This window comes from Chanodichthys erythropterus, chromosome 5, assembly GCF_024489055.1.
Source record: "Chanodichthys erythropterus isolate Z2021 chromosome 5, ASM2448905v1, whole genome shotgun sequence".
Taxonomy (NCBI): Eukaryota; Metazoa; Chordata; class Actinopteri; order Cypriniformes; family Xenocyprididae; genus Chanodichthys; species Chanodichthys erythropterus.
This window is the reverse complement of record NC_090225.1, coordinates 26,565,290-26,584,860: the sequence shown is the minus strand read 5'-3', so window position 1 is coordinate 26,584,860 and position 19,571 is coordinate 26,565,290. Positions and strand designations below refer to the sequence as shown.

The following is a 19,571-nucleotide window of genomic DNA, read 5'->3' as shown; positions in this document are numbered from 1 at the left end:
CATTTGTAATTGCACAGTAACTCAAAGACAGTGTGTGTTTGTCAGAAAATCACGAATATAAAAGAAACAACTCAAAATACAGAGGTTAATTAAGTAACAACAAACAGTTTGGTTTAGTTGGGTCAGTATAGAGAGTCTGGCAGGTGGAAATGGAACTGAGTTTTGTCCAGGTTGTCACAATATCTGTCATGATTCTCTGTCTTCACAAACTGCCCTGAAACACATTTCAAATATAAACGATTATAAATAAAAATATAACTTTAAAAATGCTCATTTCGGCCCCAGTGGTGAACAAATGTTCAGAAAATGACACCAGACTGAAATGTAGTATTCCGTGAATTATATTTCTAGGCGGCCTTTCGCAGACTCGCGTGAGCGCCAAGAACACCAGATAAAGCTTAAAAAAATATAAAATGAATTATTGTGATGTTTCATGTTAAGCGACAAACTTAAGTAAAATAGATCAATTTAAATTTAACCTACCTCAGACAGTACACTAGGAATTATAAAATTACAAAAAGGGTAAATAAAAACTTCATAACACATAACAATATAAATCTTAAGTAAAATTAAACATTTCTCTGGCAAAACGACAAATAAAAATAAATTTATAATGCTTACCTTTTCTTTTGCACCCATCCGCATCTGGCAGATTATTCGAGATTTGAATTGTGGGTTGAATTTGAAATGGCTGTGTCAAAGGCTGTTCCTGTACAGTATAGGGTCCCATCCTGTGTAGGCTTTTTCAAATGTCCTCAACGTACAGCAGTATTAAATACATTACATAGAGGATCTATTGCTGTGGCGGTATCTTCAGTCTTTGGTAATGTACAGAATATCTTCTGTCTTTGCCATCACGTTTACGTCCCTGCGTCATAAGGCAATAACGCCCCTCATGCGAACACACGTTTAAATTGATCAAAAGCTTTGTAAATCACACACTGATGTTACACTTTCTGTCTTAGTGGAAAATTTTATTAAAAAGTGAGGCAAAAGAACATTCCATAGGTGATTTAGTTAGACGTTCAGATTGAACCTTTTTTGCATGTCCACAGATGTCCAAAAGGGCTCCTAGTCAGACATTCAAATATTGAACCTGTATTGCACATCTAGCAGATGTACAAAAGTGGGTCTGAAATTACGGACGTTATAAAGACATGATCTGAACGTCTCCCAGACGTTGCGTGTTTGCTGGGATAAAACGCTATCAAAGGGTGAACACTCTCAATTGTATTTCTGATGGTTTTGATTAGAAGTTACTAAACACTTAGTGTGATCTTCAAATCTCCATTTAAGTAAGACCTCACAACCGGCTAGCGTTGCCCAACCCTGAGTGAGCCCTCGAGCTGGTCTGAGGCTCGATGCAAGTCCGGACAGAGGTGTGAGAGATAACAGTCAAGCTTGAGAACATGTTCCTCTACTGATGGCTGATGGAGGCTGACGGTGCCAGCGTCTGTCAGCGTAAGTGAGCAGCCAGGAGCAAATGAGATTCATTGAAGTTAAACGCTCAGGTTTGGCTAGCCGGCCACACAGCACACTGGTGTCATGTCACATTATGACCTGAAAGTGACGAGAAAAGGGAGTGAATGTGGAGCACACGGATGGTGGAAATGTGCGAGGTGTGTGTGTGCTCTCTTAGTCATCTCAGAGAACATCTTTACTGACAGAACACTCACTTCATTGCACTATTAGGGTTTATTTATATTTATCGACAATTTGTCTCATGCATCCTCAGCCTCAGATGGCACACTCTCTGATTTTCTGATAGATACTGCCCACAAAACTAGCAAGTTCTAGCTGAAAATCAACAGTTCCAATCAAAATAGATGGCAGTGAGTGCTTTTGAGGAACAAAGTTTGATGGATTATTGGTATCAAATCTTTGAAAGATACTCAGCATTTATTTGTTGCATTTTAACTTTCCTGTTTGCACAACTTGGTAGTAATTCTTGACCAGAATAATCAGCAAAGTTAATCAGACTGGTTCTCAAATAGTGCAAGACTAAATATTTACTGTGGGTACAGAAAGTATTCTGACCCCCTTAAATTCACTCTTTGTTATATTGCAGCCATTTGCTAAAATTATTTACGTTCGTTTTTTTTCCTCATTAATGTACACACAGCACCCCATATTGACAGAAAAACACAGAATTGTTGACATTTTTGCAGATTAAAAAAAAAGAAAAACTGAAATATCACATGATCCTAAGTATTCAGACCCTTTGCTCAGTATTTAGTAGAAGCACACTTTTGATCTAATACAGCCATGAGTCTTTTGGGAAAAGATGCAACAAGTTTTTCACACCTGGATTTGGGGATCCTCTGCCATTCTTCCTTGCAGATCCTCTCCAGTTCTGTCAGTTTGGATGGTAAACGTTGGAGGACAGCCATTTTTAGGTCTCTCCAGAGATGCTCAATTGGGTTTAAGTCAGGGCTCTGGCTGGGCCATTCAGTCACAGAGTTGTTGTGAAGCCACTCCTTCGTTATTTTAGCTGTGTGCTTAGGGTCATTGTCTTGTTGGAAGGTAAACCTTCGGCCCAGTCTGAGGTCCTGAGCACTCTGGAGAAGGTTTTCGTCCAGGATATCCCTGTACTTGGCCACATTCATCTTTCCCTCGATTGCAACCAGTCGTCCTGTCCCTGCAGCTGGAAAACACCCCCACAGCATGATGCTGCCACCACCATTGCTTCACTGCTGGGACTGTATTGGACAGGTGATGAGCAGTGCCTGGTTTTCTCCACACATACCGCTTAGAATTAAGGCCAAAAAGTTCTATCTTGGTCTCATCAGACCAGAGAATCTTATTTCTCACCATCTTGGAGTCCTTCAGGTGTTTTTTTAGCAAACTTTAAAAAAAGGCTTTCATGTGTCTTGTACTGAGGAGAGGCTTCCGTCGGGCCACTCTGCCATAAAGCCCTGACTGGTGGAGGGCTGCAGTGATGGTTGACTTTCTACAACTTTCTCCCATCTCCCAACTGTATCTCTGGAGCTCAGCCACAGTGATCTTTGGGTTCTTCTTTACCTCTCTCACCAAGGCTCTTCTCCCCCGATAGCTCAGTTTGGCCGGACGGCCAGGTCTAGGAAGGGTTCTGGTTGTCCCAAACGTCTTCCATTTAAGGATTATGGAGGCCACTGTGCTCTTAGGAAACTTAAGTGCAGCAGATTTTTTTTTTTTTTTTTTTGTAACCTTGGCCAGATCTGTGCCTTGCCACAATTCTGTCTCTGAGCTCTTCAGGCAGTTCCTTTGACCTCATGATTCTCATTTGCTCTGACATGCACTGTGAGCTGTAAAGTCTTATATAGACAGGTGTGTGGCTTTCCTAATCAAGTCCAATCAGTATAATCAAACACAGCTGGACTCAAATGAATGTGTAGAACCATCTCAAGGATGATCAGAAGAAATGGACAGCACCCGAGTTAAATATGAGTGTCACAGCAAAGGGTCTGAATACTTAAGACCGTGTGATATTTCAGTTTTTCTTTTTTAATAAATCAAAAATGTGTTTTTCTGTCAATATGGGGTGCTGTGTGTACATTAATGAGGAAAAAAAAATAACTTAAATGATTTTAGCAAATGGCTGCAATATAACAAAGAGTGAAAAATGTAAGGGGGTCTGAATACTTTCCGTACCCACTGTATTTAGAATATTAAGTCTCTCGAAAACAATCTCAAATATCTTTAAATAATTTGATACGTTTGCAACTAGTTCTTCCTAGTAGAGGTGGGCGATAGAACCAAATTCTTATTTTACGATATGGGACATTTTATTTCACAATAACAGTATATATATCACAATATATAGTTATTTTGTGTTATTTTATCTCATTTCTGTTATTAAAAATAAGAAAAAAATAAGAAAATTACAAACAATAGGACAAATACGATATAACAAAAATATGATTTAAACAAATTAAGTTTTTCATGTACAATAGGTTTATTTAACATGTAGTTAATTAGTACAGAAATGTAATAATCAAATGTAAAAAATAAAATATTATCTTCACTGTATGAATTAAATATAAATGTTTTCACATTAGAGCTAAAAAAAAAAAGTTATGCAGTCTAGAGCAGTAAGTTTCAGTAAATTTCTCTTTTGTTTGATTCACATTAACAACACAGCAGGTAGGTATTTTAGGTTGCTGTCACTTTAAGACCAAACGCACAGATCCATTATACTGATACATAACCGGCTGTGTTTACATGAATACTCCACCTGATGGGCATTCAAGCACAACAAGATGTTCACAGAGCTCCTTTTCAGGTTATATTGCACTTATAACTCCTTTTAACATCAAGCACGTCCCACTCTTTACATTCTTTGTCATGCATTTCATCACTCTGAAGTGTCAGTAGTGCTATATATTTACATACCGCGATATACACGATTTAGCAAAATCATCATACCGCCCGGCCCTAGTATAGAGCCTGAGAATGACTTTGAAATGTGTGCACACCATCCTCTGGAAATTGCATAAATCCATAAATCAGACTGGATCTTAAGGTGATGATACATGGGGCAACTTTTTGAGCAATGTTGCCAGGCAATGTTGCTTGTGCACTTTCCCATTGAGAATGAGAAACAAATTTCTCTCTGGATACTTTAGATCAATCGTGGGCAGTTTGCCTCCAATCAGAACGCTAGCAGGCGATCACGTTACTGGCTTGGAGAGTGAACTTAAATCTTTTTACCCTGGTAAGTTGTCATGTGTCAACCCAAAATATTGATTTTATCTCATTTAATGCTTAAAATACCAACAGGTGTCCAATTTAATGTGTGCAGGCTGTAATTTCGCCATTAAATATTTTCAGTTAAATACTAGAAAAGTGCGATTTGTTTAACGTCTGTAGGGTGTATGGCACGTGAAAGTAGCTTTTGATGCGATCGACTCTGGTTCCGCCTTTTGCCAAACTCATACTTCTTCCTTTTTCTATCACAAATCAGATTGGAAAAGCATTTATATTTAATAAAAATGAAGAAAATATTGACAAGTTGAAATAAAGTGCCTAACAAGTGTTTATAATAAAGGATTTATTGGTTTGGTAATTTTTGTAATTTGGTAATTTGGTCCTCTTGCTGCCAACTGTCCGTTGCCGTAATTAGTTGCCCTGTGTCTCACCAGGTTGCCCGTTGGCTCAAAAAGTTGCTCCGTGTATCATCACCTTTAAACTTCTGACAGTGTGGGTTAGACAATCCATTTTAGAATCTTTACTGTTGATGACACCACTTTTTTTTTTTTTGCATCAACTGAAAGTAGCATTATTTTTTTATTTGATTTTTCTGGCTCAGTTTCAGATAAATTTTCAGCCTTTTTGCATGTCAGGTGATAGTACGCCCACAGAGCGTTCACATATCTGAGGTTGATCCTAACTGACAAGTGGCAGGCAGATAAATATTCAAATTAACAAATAAGTAATTTTGTCACTGGATGACACTTTTTTTTTTTTTTATGTCACCCAGAAGTTCCATTAAATGCATCTCCATCTTTAGAAAGTTCCATTCTTAACTTTCAAAGCATTCAAAGCAACAACACAAAACTCTTGTCTTTTATTCCTTCCTTATTGAGTTGTCACATATAGATATTAGGCCTTCAGACATTCTTGGTTTAAAACAAAGAAAGCTCACTATTGTTCCTCACAGGAAAATCAGTCTCAGACTGAGAAAACAAAACAAAAAGCTCTTCTAAATGAGACAAACCTTACGAAGATAAAACGACAATCAGAGCTCAGTCGATTCATGCCAGCTAAAACAAAGGAGGCCTTTATTGGCCTCTGTTGAATACTGGTGCTTTGAATGTGTGGAAACACAGCTGTGTGTCTTTATAGAGACAAACTGATTGTCTGTCTATACCTTGCTTGTGCGGTGTGGAATAAAGCCCCATTATCTACAGTCACCTTCATCTGTGTCAGACTTTTATAATGAAGATTTTATAAAGCTGGCACTGTAGACAAATGTTTTGGGCAGGATGTCACACTGCCAATACAATGCCGTCACGAAGCAGCAGTGTGAATAATGCTTAGCAAATGACAGATGTACAGTTTAATTGTGATTGTAGAGTTGATTTTTCATTCATTTTAGCCTTCATCTGTCTTCTGCTGTTGTGGTTTCAAGGGCTTCTGATTTTCAATCATTCGGTGCATGTTTTAAGGCTGTTTTCCTACTTAAACCCAAGTTTGATTCCAAGTTTTTTTTTTTTTTTTTTTATTCAGAGACCAGCAGCTATGAGAAATGCATTATACTATACCATATGTCTGACTGGAGTCATAAAAAGGCAAATTATATGTCAACAGCATCAGTAACTAAATTAAGCCAAATTCAACCCCGGCTCATTGGAAAAATGTGCATGTAGTGACATTTTAGCAAAATTATATTACCTTGCTTCTTGCACGTTTTGTGATGCTTTCAGAGTAAAATGTCCAATGAGTGGCGCTAAAACCACATGACAAGCATATATTAGACCAGTAGACATAGTCAGGGTAGTGCCATATTTAAGTTTTGACAGGAATGAAAACAAGGCTATGTGGGATAGAATACAGTGCTTTTAATGAATTATACTGTTGTTTAACTGCATTCCGATTGTTCCAGTGACTAAACCTTTCCAGAATTAAAAAAAAAAAAAAATAAATAAACGTTCACGCAAGCTACCCAGTCCATGTCAGAGCGGACTACTGCCTGATAGATCTGTGGTCCACAAATTCCCTCCCAAGTCCCCAACATTTTTGTCTCTTTGCCTTCCATGCCGGTCTGGTCCGACCATCTGGATGCTCCGGTCCCATCCGGAAATCTTCCTCCTTTGATATCCCACCTGACTTCCTGGTCACATCTCCATTTGTGTTGTCCTGCTCCTCGGCTCTACCCCCGCTGCTTACTCCATGCGGCTCTTCGGCTCCGCCTCGGGCCCACCCTTGACTTTAGGTTGAGTCCCCAGCTTCACATCAGGCCTCCAGGCCCATTTCTCCACCTCGGCCTGTCAGCCAGTTGGCTCCGGCCTGGCCCTACACTTCCTCAACTCTGCTGGTCCACCAGCCCTGGGACTCCTCCGGGCTCCCTCATCCCTCCGGATCAGCCTAGGTCAGACGTCACTCTGCCTCCGCCGTGAACTTCTGAGTCTCTGGCTACACCTCGACCCTCCACCACTTTGGCTCCACTGGGCTTCTCCTACCCTCTGGCTTCCCCGTGGTCCTCATACTGTCACGATTGAACAAATGGATTTACAACAGTCACTTTGTTGTGTCCAGTGTAGACAGCTGGTCACTGTGATTTTTTTTTTTTTTTTTTTTTTTTATCCTGTAACAACATTTTTGTTCGAAAATTAGTCCTATCCCTACCTCCTAACCCTACCCATAACTTACCCCTAAAATCAGAGGGAAATGATAGGTGGAGAACACTGATGTAGAAGCACCTAACCCTGGTTGTAAGCCTAAACTTGACATAAACTGTAAACTTGTCCCTCATCTGATTGCTTGATTGGAATGTTGTTCCAGGACCAACAAAGATTTTGATCCAAGAACAGGTTGAACTTAGTGAAATCACATTCACCATGGACAGCCTCAAGTATGCGGGTCGCATTCGGTGTAGACACTATGCAACCAAACAAGCTGACCTCTAATGTCAAATAGACTCTGTTGGCACAAAGAGTAAATGCATCCTAAAACATCCTAAGCAAAACTCATAATCAGGCCAACAAAAATGTGCAAAATTGGAACGCTCCTTATGTACAAAGCACTGTATATCCACTGACACTTTGCGTAAATGTTTTTACTAGTCTAATAGATATCAGTAAGAGTCTCAGCTCCGTTTAACACTTTTTACCATGTTTCAATCCATTCCAAAGATTGTCTTCCAATTAGTGTCAGACATTTAGAACATTAGATCATTAGATCAACACTAGCAACACCAAGGTCCAAAGGAATGTGTGAACTTATGAATATGTAAGTTGCTTTCGATAAAAGTAATAAAAAATAATCAATACAGTTAATTATACTTTTACAACACTGTGTAGAAACATCCTATAATTTGGTACCAATGTGACCTTTAGCAAATGCAGTATGCCTCAAAATCTGATTTTTTATTTTTTTTTTTACCTACAATCAGCAGTCCAGCAGTTTTGTCTTCTGCGTCAGTCCTCCCTGCTGTTGCGTGCGTATGCATTTGCAGTGTTCGCCCAGTTTTCCGCGTTAACACAGATGCACCAACATCTGTGCGCTGCGGCTCTCACATGCGGCCCGCTCTCTCCTATCTCAGCACGGCCCTCTGACTGGCAGAGAGTGGATGAAGAGAACAATCTGGAACTTCTGTTGCATCACGTGCCCTCTGGGATTCTGGACTTATCAATTATGAATGTGCTGAGATGACACTCTCCTTCTCTTTTTCCTTTTACCTTTTTCTCTCATTTCCCAGTGCTTCCCAACGGTGTCTCACCATTACATATACTGTAGCCTAAATCTCAGTAAGAAAGATGTGTACATTTCCAATATTGGGAAAACTACTCTGAAAATGTACAACTCGTAATCTAAAATGTACAGTCAAGCTAAAAACAAACCGTTAACCACATTGAAACTAGGGTGGCAACATACTTTTTTATTCGTTTTTAATTATTTTTTTTAACAAATTAACATATTTAAAAATTATATTTCAAATAAACTTGAAATTCTGAATATTTTTACATTTATTAAATAATCCTGAAAAAAATTTCACATTCCACAAAATTATTAAGAAGCACAACTGTTTTCAACATTGATAATAAGTGTTACTTGAGCAGCAAATCAGCATATTAGAATGATTTTTGAAGGATCATGTGGCATTGTAGACTATAAGACTAATAAATTACAGTTTAATATATATTCAAATAGAATTGTAGTAATATTTCACAATATGACTGTTTTGATATATAAATAAGGTTTAATGAGCATAAGAGAATTCTTATGATACCGAAGAGCTTCGGAGAGAGTCAGATTATACAAATTATTATTATTTTGCAACTGTTCCTGTATTAATCTGGCATAATATCTAAATTAGTGCATTACTAAAGTACTAAATATTTTGCTACAAAATAATTAAAGTTCAAAAAATGAGTTTTTGAGGACATTTAAGGAGAACGTTTGATTATTATGTCAGTTTTCTCGAATATAAACCTGCATGCGCTATAGTAGCTTGTTACTGGAAAAGTGACATTGCTTTCAAAACAGCTGAGGTACTGTCACACTACTGAAAAATCTAAGTTACCAGCATTGCTAATTTTAGTTAGCGACTCCCCAACACTGTACATTATTAGTGCTAAAGTTTGAATAGTTCCTGACTGGTGGGTTCAAGGTCGTGAAGGTAACTTCAGTGTGGTAGGTAGCTGCAAGTGAGCCTGTATTTAGTGAACAGCTCAGGGCTAATGACTAGTCTGACAGGGGTGATTATTATCAGCTATCTAACTTTAGTCCACAGTGTGGGCCAAATGAGCGACTGCGTGTTAGCCAAGGCATGTTAATAAGGTGCCAAACCGATAATGACTTTATGATTGGATAATTAGACAAATGTGTGTAATTGCTTTCTCTCATGGCTTTCTAACTGCAGGAAGACTCCCCACTGACTCGGCAAGGTTGTTTATATGCTGCCGTGTGCAAACGTCACCTCCACAGACCGGCTGTGTAAATCTTCAAACTTTAAACTTTAACAATGACACTTTTTCTTACAGACCCCCATACAATTCTTTGGCTAGTGGTGCAGAAATGACACTCTTTAAAAGTTTTTCCCTCAGCCTTGAGTTCTGCTTTAAGACTATATATATATATATATATGGTTACATTTTAGTTTAGGGTCCAATTCTCACTATTAACTAGTTGCTTAGCATGTATATTACTAGGATATTGCAGCAAATCAGCATATTAGAATGCTTTCTGAAGGGTCATGTGACACTGAAGACTGGAGTAATGATGCTGAAAATTGGTAGGTATAGATTACATTCCAAAATATATTAAAATATATAACAGTTATTTTAAATTGCAATAATATTTACTAATATTAAGGTTTTCACTATATTTTTGTTCAAACAAATGCAGCCAAAGATACCTTTTTCAAAAATCTTACCGAGCCCAAACTTTTTAGGTAAACAGGTGTTTGTTATTGTAATTATTTAATATTTTAGCACATTTAGAATGTCCAGATAAAACATGTACATCAGTTATGTATCTATTATTTATTTTATTTCTCTGAAATCTCCTATAAACACAGCCCACAAGACAGTTGGCTAAAAACACGCTGCAATTGAATAAAGACCTGCTAATTTTGTCTCTTACGCTTCATCAACAGTGTTCAGGCTGACAAGTCAATAAGCTTCAATCATTATGTACCAATTACAGAAACTGACAAAACAGCCGGAAACTGACATATACTGAGACTGTTGAATAACAATTTAACAGAGCAATTAAGGCGTCAATTCCAAAGATAATTATGTTAAACTAATAATTAACAAAATGATTAATTCACTGTAAGATCAAAAAAGAAATTAATGTAACAATTCCTTCGCCTCTGAAATGTGAAATGCTTTGGTTTTGAAGGGGGTATTTCCCTGACATTCTGGGAGCCCAGCCTGCTGCTTTAAAAGATGCTTTTTAATCCTTTGGAAAATTACTCTCCAGCTAACGAGTTCTCCTCAACCAACTCCAGACATCATTAAGGACTGGCTTTTGCCCAAGGCTGCGCATGAACCCCTTTTTCAGACTGTACACTTTATCCATAATTCAGCTCTCTTTCTTCAATTATTCAAGCAAATAGTGCAGGAAAATAATGGAGTTCACTGGATCTTACACGTAAAACAATTTTAATGTTAGTTTGAATTTTTGAGGCTTTGAATCTGTGTGTGTGCACGTGTGCGTATGAGTGAGAGCGCAGTACTTCCCTGCCCTTAACCGACTGGCCTGCCAGTGCCCATAAACACATTATCAAAGAGCCAGAGCAGTAAATATATGAGCAGTGAAGCTGCACATCTGCGAATGTAGAACCTGGTGTCTCGCAGTAATCGCAAGAATTTTCTCCGCGAAAATGGGAATTCTACCCTTTTGAATGTTGTGTATGCATTAAAACCTTTATTAAAGTTAAATGTTACATGTGTATTTACACAGGATGTCAAAAATCATGATGATAATGTCAAGAAATCTCTCTAAATTTGTAGTCTAAATTGTTTTTAAAAATGAAATGACATCATTATCCTCATTACTGACAGTTGTGCAAACCATGGATTGCTTTGATGCTTCACGACCCTGTGTGAATTAAGGGGTTGGCCTCACTAAACTGCTGGCATCATTAAAGATGACCTCTGGGGTTTAAGCTTATATGCGCACACACTGCTGCTTTTGATTTGGCACTTTGATTCTGGCTCCTAAAGTGTTAGAATAAAAAGAAAGGCAGTGATACAATTAAAATATGTTGGTTTAAACCCAATCATTTCATAAATGGCTTGATTTCCAAGAATTTCTGTTGGGAAAAACTGCTTAATCCAAGGATTTATATGGCATCACCATGCAACAGTTTGAAGCATCACACAGAACTGCACAGACATTGTAGTCGGGAACCATTTTGCAATAGCCAATTATCAAAGTAAAAAAAAAGAAAGAAAAAAAAAAAAAAAGCCTAGCTTTTCCAGTAACAAATTACTTTTTTTCAAACAAGCAGATGCCACAATGTATTACACACTTAAGTTTGTTGCTGAGTGAGCTGTAGTTTTATAAAATGTGCTTTCCTAACAGGAAAATTCCAAATATAATTCACCAATTTGAGTCCCTGTGGAGCATATTTATAGCTGCATATTTTAGTTCATGATATAAAGTGTATCCTAGTTGTTTAGTTACATTATTACAAATTTACACTACCGTTTGGAATACCGTTCAAAAGTTTGGAATAATTAGGGGTTCAAGCACATAGTTCATATCTCCTAAACCGTTAGGCGTAGGCTGAAGTGTCTTATGTTATTGGAATCCTTAGCTCAAGTTGGACAAAATCGCTTGTAGAAATTTTTGGTGAAATTTTTGAGTATTTTGGATTTTTTGAAAACCTACTTTTGTGAGCTAGTCCTAGTCCTTTTTGCCTGTTTGGAGCCAAACCAGTGCATTAAGATTCTCCAGAGTCTGATTGTCAATATTTATCAAAAAAAAAAAAAAAAAAAATTGAAATTTCGATTCACAGTCTCTAGGGGATGCCAAAATGTTCAAAGTGGGTAGAGCCACTTTTACTAAAATGGCTATAACTCTTGAAGGGAATGATATATTTTCACCAAACTCAGCACAACTTTGCAAAAGCTCATTCTGTGATTGCGTGAAAAAGAATGCGTCGACTGGCCACTTGGTGGCGCTGTAACAGCAAAGCAACTTGAAAACGGCTATAACTACTTCACCGTTAGTCCAATCGACTTGAAAATTGGCAGTGTTTTTGTCCGAGGTGCTGAGATTGTCTATGAGGACATTGACGTATCGCAAAAAACATGTTCGCCATCGGCCACTGAAGTTTGACCATCAGACAAAGTTAACGGAGGCCGATCGGAAAAAAATAAATTGTGTATTGTGAGTTTATTCCCACATGCCCACAACATTCATACCACATGGTAAAACTCCTCATTCTGAGCAACTTTGTCTCTAGGACCGCCGCTGTCCATCGAATAGTTCAATAAATATTGGAGATTATTTCAAAAAACAACTTTGGCGATCTAGTCCTAAGTTTTTGGCTCAACTTCGATAACTGTTAAAAAGCTTTAAAAACTATATATTTCCTTTGGTAAATTGCCTGTATTTGCTGTAAAGTGGTTGCATGCTTGCTAAATGAAACATAATACCTTTTTACGCATATGCTTAAAGGCCTTAAAGTGATTGAACCCCCAGATTTTTTTTTGTTTGTTTTTGAAATAAGTCATTTATTCTCACCAAGGCTGCATTTATTTGATTGAAAATACATTAAAAACAGTAATATCATGAAATATTGTTACAATTTATAAGTGTCACATGATCCATCAGAAGTTTTACTATATTACTATATTGCTGGCTAAAAAATAAATCCAAAATTGGTTAAAAAAAATGGCTGGGTGAAAACAACCCAATCCCTGGGTTTGTCCTTATTTAACCCAGCATTTTTTTAGAGTGTAATTTTTTTTTTTATTATTATCAGTGTTTAATTGCTGAATAAAAGGATTAATTTTCCTCAACCGTTTCAATGATAGTGTATTATGTTTTCCACAATATTACTAAGCAGAAAAATAGTTTTCAACATTTGATAATAAGAAGAAATATTTCTTGAACAGCAAATCATTTCTGAAGGATCATGTCACACTGAAGCATTCAGCTTTGATCACAGGCATAAATTACACTTTAAAATATATTAAATGTTATGTTAAATTGTGTTAATAATTCTCAATATTACCATTTTACTGTATTTTTTATCAAATAAATGCAACTGTGATGGGCATAAAAGACTTTAAAAGATCTTAATTATTCCACACCTCTGTTCAAGTTTGATTAATTTAGCACAATTTAAAATGATTTTGTCTTCTTAGCTTCAGTGTCATTAAATATTTTTTGTTGGTAGCTTGCTCTAGTGTAGATTTTATTTACTGCAGCTGAACTACTTTAAATTCTCACCAGCTTGTCAAGCTACAGTCGTTTGCTCCAACACTGATTTACTGTCTTTCTGGTTTTGGACACTTGATATAACTCCTGCTGGTTCCAAGAAAAAAAAAAAAAAGTAAGTGAGTTCTTTAAGGAGAAAAGTTTGTTAATTGGGATGGAATCCATTTTTTTTTTTGAACTGCACCTCATGTTTTGAGAGCGTCGTTGCGGCAGGCTGAATGTTTGAGAGCCCCTGTAGACGGCATGTGCAGTATTTCTCAGTAGGACAAAGACAGCCCGTGTCTGGCTGAGGTAGCGTCTAACTAATGGCCATCTGTGTGCGGCAATAATGAAAAATCTCAATCACGTATGGCCACGACGGCTCGTTAGGGAGCAAAATAAAACAGACAACGGGCTCCGACGTGTGAGAGCCATCTCGCTAATTTCTCCCTAAAGGACACCTTTCAGATCTTCCAGACAGTGAAGCTTATTTCTTGGTAATATTCCCTATAATTTATATGAGCCTCTTTCTGATGTAGTTAGTGGGTAATCTGGCATGACTCCTGAAGGTCTTGTTCTTGTTGCCTAGAGATAAACAAAACAGAAACAGGCAAAAGCTATTGTTTTGCCAACAATCTTTCGTTTAGGCTGAGTGAGGGTTCGACGTTCCTCGCAAACCTGCTTCCATACTGGAGGTGTGAACGACTGGGAGGAAAATAAAAACATACCACAGGCGTGTGCATTTCGAATGTGGCGCTGTAGTAGACGGTGTGCCTTTTCATGCTCTGCTCGATATCGTAATGTCTCACACATGATTCCAGCTGCAGAAGCTGCATGTGTGTGTGTATGTAAGGTATTCACAGTACTCTCACCCCGCGAGTCCCAGGGCATTGGGTGGGGGTGGGAGTGAGACTGTCCTGAGATAAAGCCACGCAGGCCCCTGGACGGCATGACTAATTTGACACATATCTCCGTGTCTCTTCTCTTACTGTCTGCCACCATCAACACTTCCCTCCTTGCCAGCCTGCCATGGAAATGATCCCAGCGCGGTCCGACGCGCCGCTTAGAGCCATCCGTGCCGCTTTTCTCTTAATGGACGTGGAAATCTCGAACAGCCTTGACTTGCTTTTATTGTGGCAAAGGATCAGTCCTGGATTCGTTTAACCCCGCGTGAGAGATTGTTATGTGTTCGTAGGAAATTGGATGCATATGAGTGTCTCTCACTTTATGAGCGTCACGGTTTGGTTCCATTCACTCATACACGTCTTTCAAAACAAGCTGTTGTGCCTAAAGTTCCCATCATGGTCCCAACCGCTTGTTGGTTAAGCAAACCAGCATGGTTGCGATGAGGGGTGGGCAGCACAAGCAAAATTTTATATAATGATATGAGTCATTTAATACCATGCAATGCAGAAATGAATAAGTCGGACCCAGTCCAAAAAAGCTTCACATTATGTTACACTTAGGTTGAAGACAAAAGACTCAAAACAGTGTAACTAGTATTATAACTAATAGTTCAGATAGTTCTCTAAAATCTGATTGGATGAGCCACAAAAGCCAGGGTAAATGGTGTTATTTTCAACGATTCGTAACTCTTCCATTAGTGAATCCTTTGATGCTTAATCTTTTACTTGTGTATTCAGTACTGGTGTTGCAGTGCCAGAGACATTCATTAAAGTTTTCCATTAAGACGAATGCACTTCGTGAACTGAGTGATGTTTGGTTTTGGAATTTTATTTACATTTTTAAAATTGAAACATTCTGAACCTGTTTCAATTTTAAAAATTGAAGTTTTTGTACACTTATGGTTATGGTTTTTCTAGAATAGAAAAACCATAACCATAAGTGTACAAAAACGTACAAAAAGAGATTTCTGTTGATTGGCAGACTTTCTGCAGACTGTGTAAAGGTGTGGTTACATCACTGAAATTTCAGGAAAAATGGTCAGTTGTTTATTGTCAGTAGCAGGGCTGTCCCAAGCATGGCGCAGGGCCTAGTGGGAGGTAGCGGAAGCAGGGTTCCCTCTCCATCCATTTATCGCGGGACCTCCTCAAGCACGGGGCCTGGTGCAGTCGACCCTCCATAAGGACAGCTCTGCGCTGAAAAAAAATGTACTTAAAGGGTTCGTTCACCCAAAAATGAAAATTCTGTCATTTATTACTCACCCTCATGCCATTTCACACCCCTAAGACCTTTGTTATTCTTCGGAACACAAATTAAGATATTTTAGTTGAAATCCGATGGCTCTGTGAGGCCTTCATAAGGAGCAATGACATTTCCTCTCTCAAGATCCATAAAGGTACTAAAAACATATTTAAATCGGTTCATGTGAGTTCAGTGGTTCAATATTAATATTATAAAGCGTCGAAAATATTTTTGGTGTGCCAAAAAAAACAAAATAACGACTTATAGTGATGGCGATTTCAAAACACTGCTTCAGGAAGCATCGGAGCACAAATGAACCAGTGTGTCGAATCATGATTCAGATCGAGTGTCAAACTGCCAAACTGTCAAAACTGAAATCACATGACTTTGGCGCTTCGAACAGCAGATCTGATACACTGATTCATTTATGCTCCGATGCTTCCTGAAGCAGTGCGTTTTGAAATCGGCCATCACTAAATAAGTCGTTATTTTGTTTTTTTTTGGCCCACCAAAAATATTCTTGTCGCTTTATAATATTAATATTGAACCACTGAACTCACATGAACTGATTTAAATATGTTTTTAGTACCTTTATGGATCTTGGGAGAGGAAGTGTCATTGCTCCCTATGGAGGCCTCACTGAGCCATCGGATTTCAACAAAAATATCTTAATTTGTGTTCCGAAGATTAACGAAAGTCTTACGGGTGTGGAACGGCATGAGGGTGAGTAATAAGTGACTTTATGATTTTATTTTTGGGTGAACTAACCCTTTAATTTTTCTTTAACAAGTTTTTGCACGCAGATTTTTTAAAAGTAAATTTCACATATGGAATTCGCAATATAACACTCAACTAAGAGATGCTTTTAAAGTGTGTGCTTTACTTAGAAACATCTAAGTAAATAATACAGCAGATATTGTGTAGACAACATATCTACATAATAGAAGTAACGTGGTACCATACAGCTGGAAAACAGCAGAAAAAAGCAACCTTTTTAATTATTCATGCCCCAGTGCATGATGGGAACACCAGTATCAGAAAATTGAGTAGGTTTTACTTAATTTTATAACTTTGATATTTATGCTTAAATTTCTACAAGCTTGAATTGAGTACTAATATAGAATTTACTTTTTAAATTCTTGCCTGAACTAACTTTTTCATGTTGAAATATCATTTGTTTTTTCTGTAGTACTTCAGAATCACTTTTATCAGTGTGGTCAGTAGTGTATGAAGCAAAGCTCACTCAGAAGTCATTTTCAAACCAAGCAGCTTTCTGTTGATCAACGTGGCAAATTCTCATGACCAACTGAACCCGATGCGAAATCTGTGTGGTCAATTGTTTCACTCTCACGAGAAATTGTCGATCGTGTGGATTCCTATCGAAGCAACTGGATTTTGCCCTTAAATATTTGCCGAACAACAGTAAATGTGTCCACGACTTGACATCGTCGTTTTTACAGAATCCAAAACAGGTGATTTTATTCAGGTGTGTGTAAAGTGTCTCGCTTTAGTCTATTATTTCCTTCAACAAGATTTTGAATTCTTTATTGATGTGGCACAAAGTTGAATCATGGTTTGACAACCATAAATGGCTAACTTCCACAATGTATTTTGCCTTAAAAACACGATATATCTAAATAAATATATCTGTCGTCATAGCACACAGTCCTGGTTGCGGCCTTCACTCAGCTGTGAGTGAAAAAGCAAGAGACAGAGAGAGATTCAGACAGTTCAAGTGAACACTAAACAAAGACTTTAACTCCTCTATTATGTCTCTATAGACATCCAATTAAATCACTTGAAGGTTTACATTATTCTTTAATGATAGCAAGTCAGATTATAGCCTGGTGAAATCTTAATGCATCACACTCTTTTCGGTAAAAGTGGCCTTGTCTTCTGTAATGAGATATGCGCTGTGAAATGTTAATTACACGCAGGGCGAGAAGCAAGAACTGCTTCCAGTTCTGACCCCATTTCTATTCTTTTAATAACAATTACTTGAAGAGAAAGTGGGTTAGAAGAAAATGTAGAGACTTCACTCGGCCACACATCTGAGACAAAGAAAGCCCTATGCGAACGCACCTTACACTTGCGTTGTACGCTGAACCGCCGATATCAGATACTCTGTCTAATATTCTTTCCCACCTTGTCTTGAATTCTAACCAAACCCAGACGGAATTCTGTGGAACGGATTTAAACAAGGTAGAATGTGTTAAATCGACCAGAGAGTTGCTGATTAAATTAGCCAAAATATGTCAACTTTGTGAATGACAAGAGCTCTAATTCTGTGCTCTAAATCAGCAGAGTTCTGCACTCACACATTCCATGTTAGAATCCTTTTCGTATTATGAATAATAATGAGCTGCACTCGCAGTGTGTATTCACGCCAGACACGGACTGACAGATGATTAAGAGTATTTCTACACTTAGGGTACATCTAACTCCAAGTAAGAACGAATCTGGTCCTCTGTGCGTAGCGGCTGTTATGAATAACAGTAATTGTTCGGTCGCTCGCCGCCTTTGCGCCTTTGCCAACTGGCACCTGCTCCCCCACATGTCACATGACACTACAGCTGTGTCCACATGTTCCCCGGGTCACCACATCAGTGCGGATAATGCCTGCTTTTGATCAGTCCCCCTGACTTTTTCCAAATGATCTCATCATATTACCGCAGATTGCTACCTATTACGGAGCGATAGTCATTCGGCAATTTAGCTGCGAAAATTGCTCAGCTCTGAGGCTAATTTCGGCGCTGACATTTTACTGCGCCGCTGCTGGATAGACAGCAAATGACAAAGAGTAATTAACACTAAATGAGTCCCTCGTTTTGTGTGTGTTTAAAGGTCTAGCCCATTCATTGAGTTCTCTTGTCTGACCCAGAAGGAATTAAACTTTGTGTTTGTCTATTAAAACAAAGGCGAACACAGCAGTGAGCTAAACAGCATAACTCAGGAGTCTAGGGTAATGCTACACTGCTTCAGGGACACTGTGAGATAATTGCTGTGTGTTGTGTGTGTCTTACACCCCATTTCCCTCGCACACAAAGAGCTTCACACACTCACAAAAAGAAACACATGGATTTATTGTGTCGCCTCACTTGCTGGTAATTTGTTTGTCGCCTTACAGAGGACATTATTGTGGTTAAGACTGAAAAAAAAAGACTGTGAGTGATTAGCTGTTTAGCATGATTGTGTTGCACGGCCAGTCAAATGAATGAGCCACTGGCTTTTTCCCAGGCATTGCATGACACCACTTCAGGAAGAAAAGCAATTCCAGTGCAGATTTATGCTGGCTCACTGACGTGAATTCACTTGTACATGATAGATGCTACCTCACTAGTTCGAACCATTTCGGCTTGTTTTTAACTCCGTATTGTCACTCTAAAGTAGCTTGATGAGTTGATTCTGTGATAACAGGGAGAAAACCTACACAAAAATACATCTTCATTCTCATGTCACCATTTTATCTAAGATGCATCATTCAAAAGAAACCAAGTGCAAACAGAGCGACACGCGCAGAGAGTTATGAACTCATCTCCATTATGGACTGACCCCGGGATTTATGGAAGAGGAAGTTCGGACGAGGTAGTAAAAATGAAATCATGATGACATTTAAATACGCTGCCTATTAAACGTACGAAAACAGAAGCTCCTCCTGCCAAAAATAACTCGGTGCGGCCTGCCGTCCAAGGCTAAAGTATGGTGCATCGATCAGACCGATAGATATTTCCCCATATGTCTCTCAGGCTCTGGAAAAATCTCCACAGGCTTATATATCGGGAATATTATCTATTAGGAGAGATGAAAACCTCCTTTCGTGGAAGGCTCGGATGCTAGAGATGAATAAG

The 19,571-nt window shown here is 38.3% G+C and overlaps 1 long non-coding RNA gene across 1 annotated transcript in view; it reads left to right on the top strand.

Moving 5' to 3' along the window:
• Positions 1-19,571, top strand: part of LOC137020182 (uncharacterized) — a 53,117-nt gene that overhangs the window by 8,102 nt on the left and 25,444 nt on the right. The window lies entirely within an intron of this gene.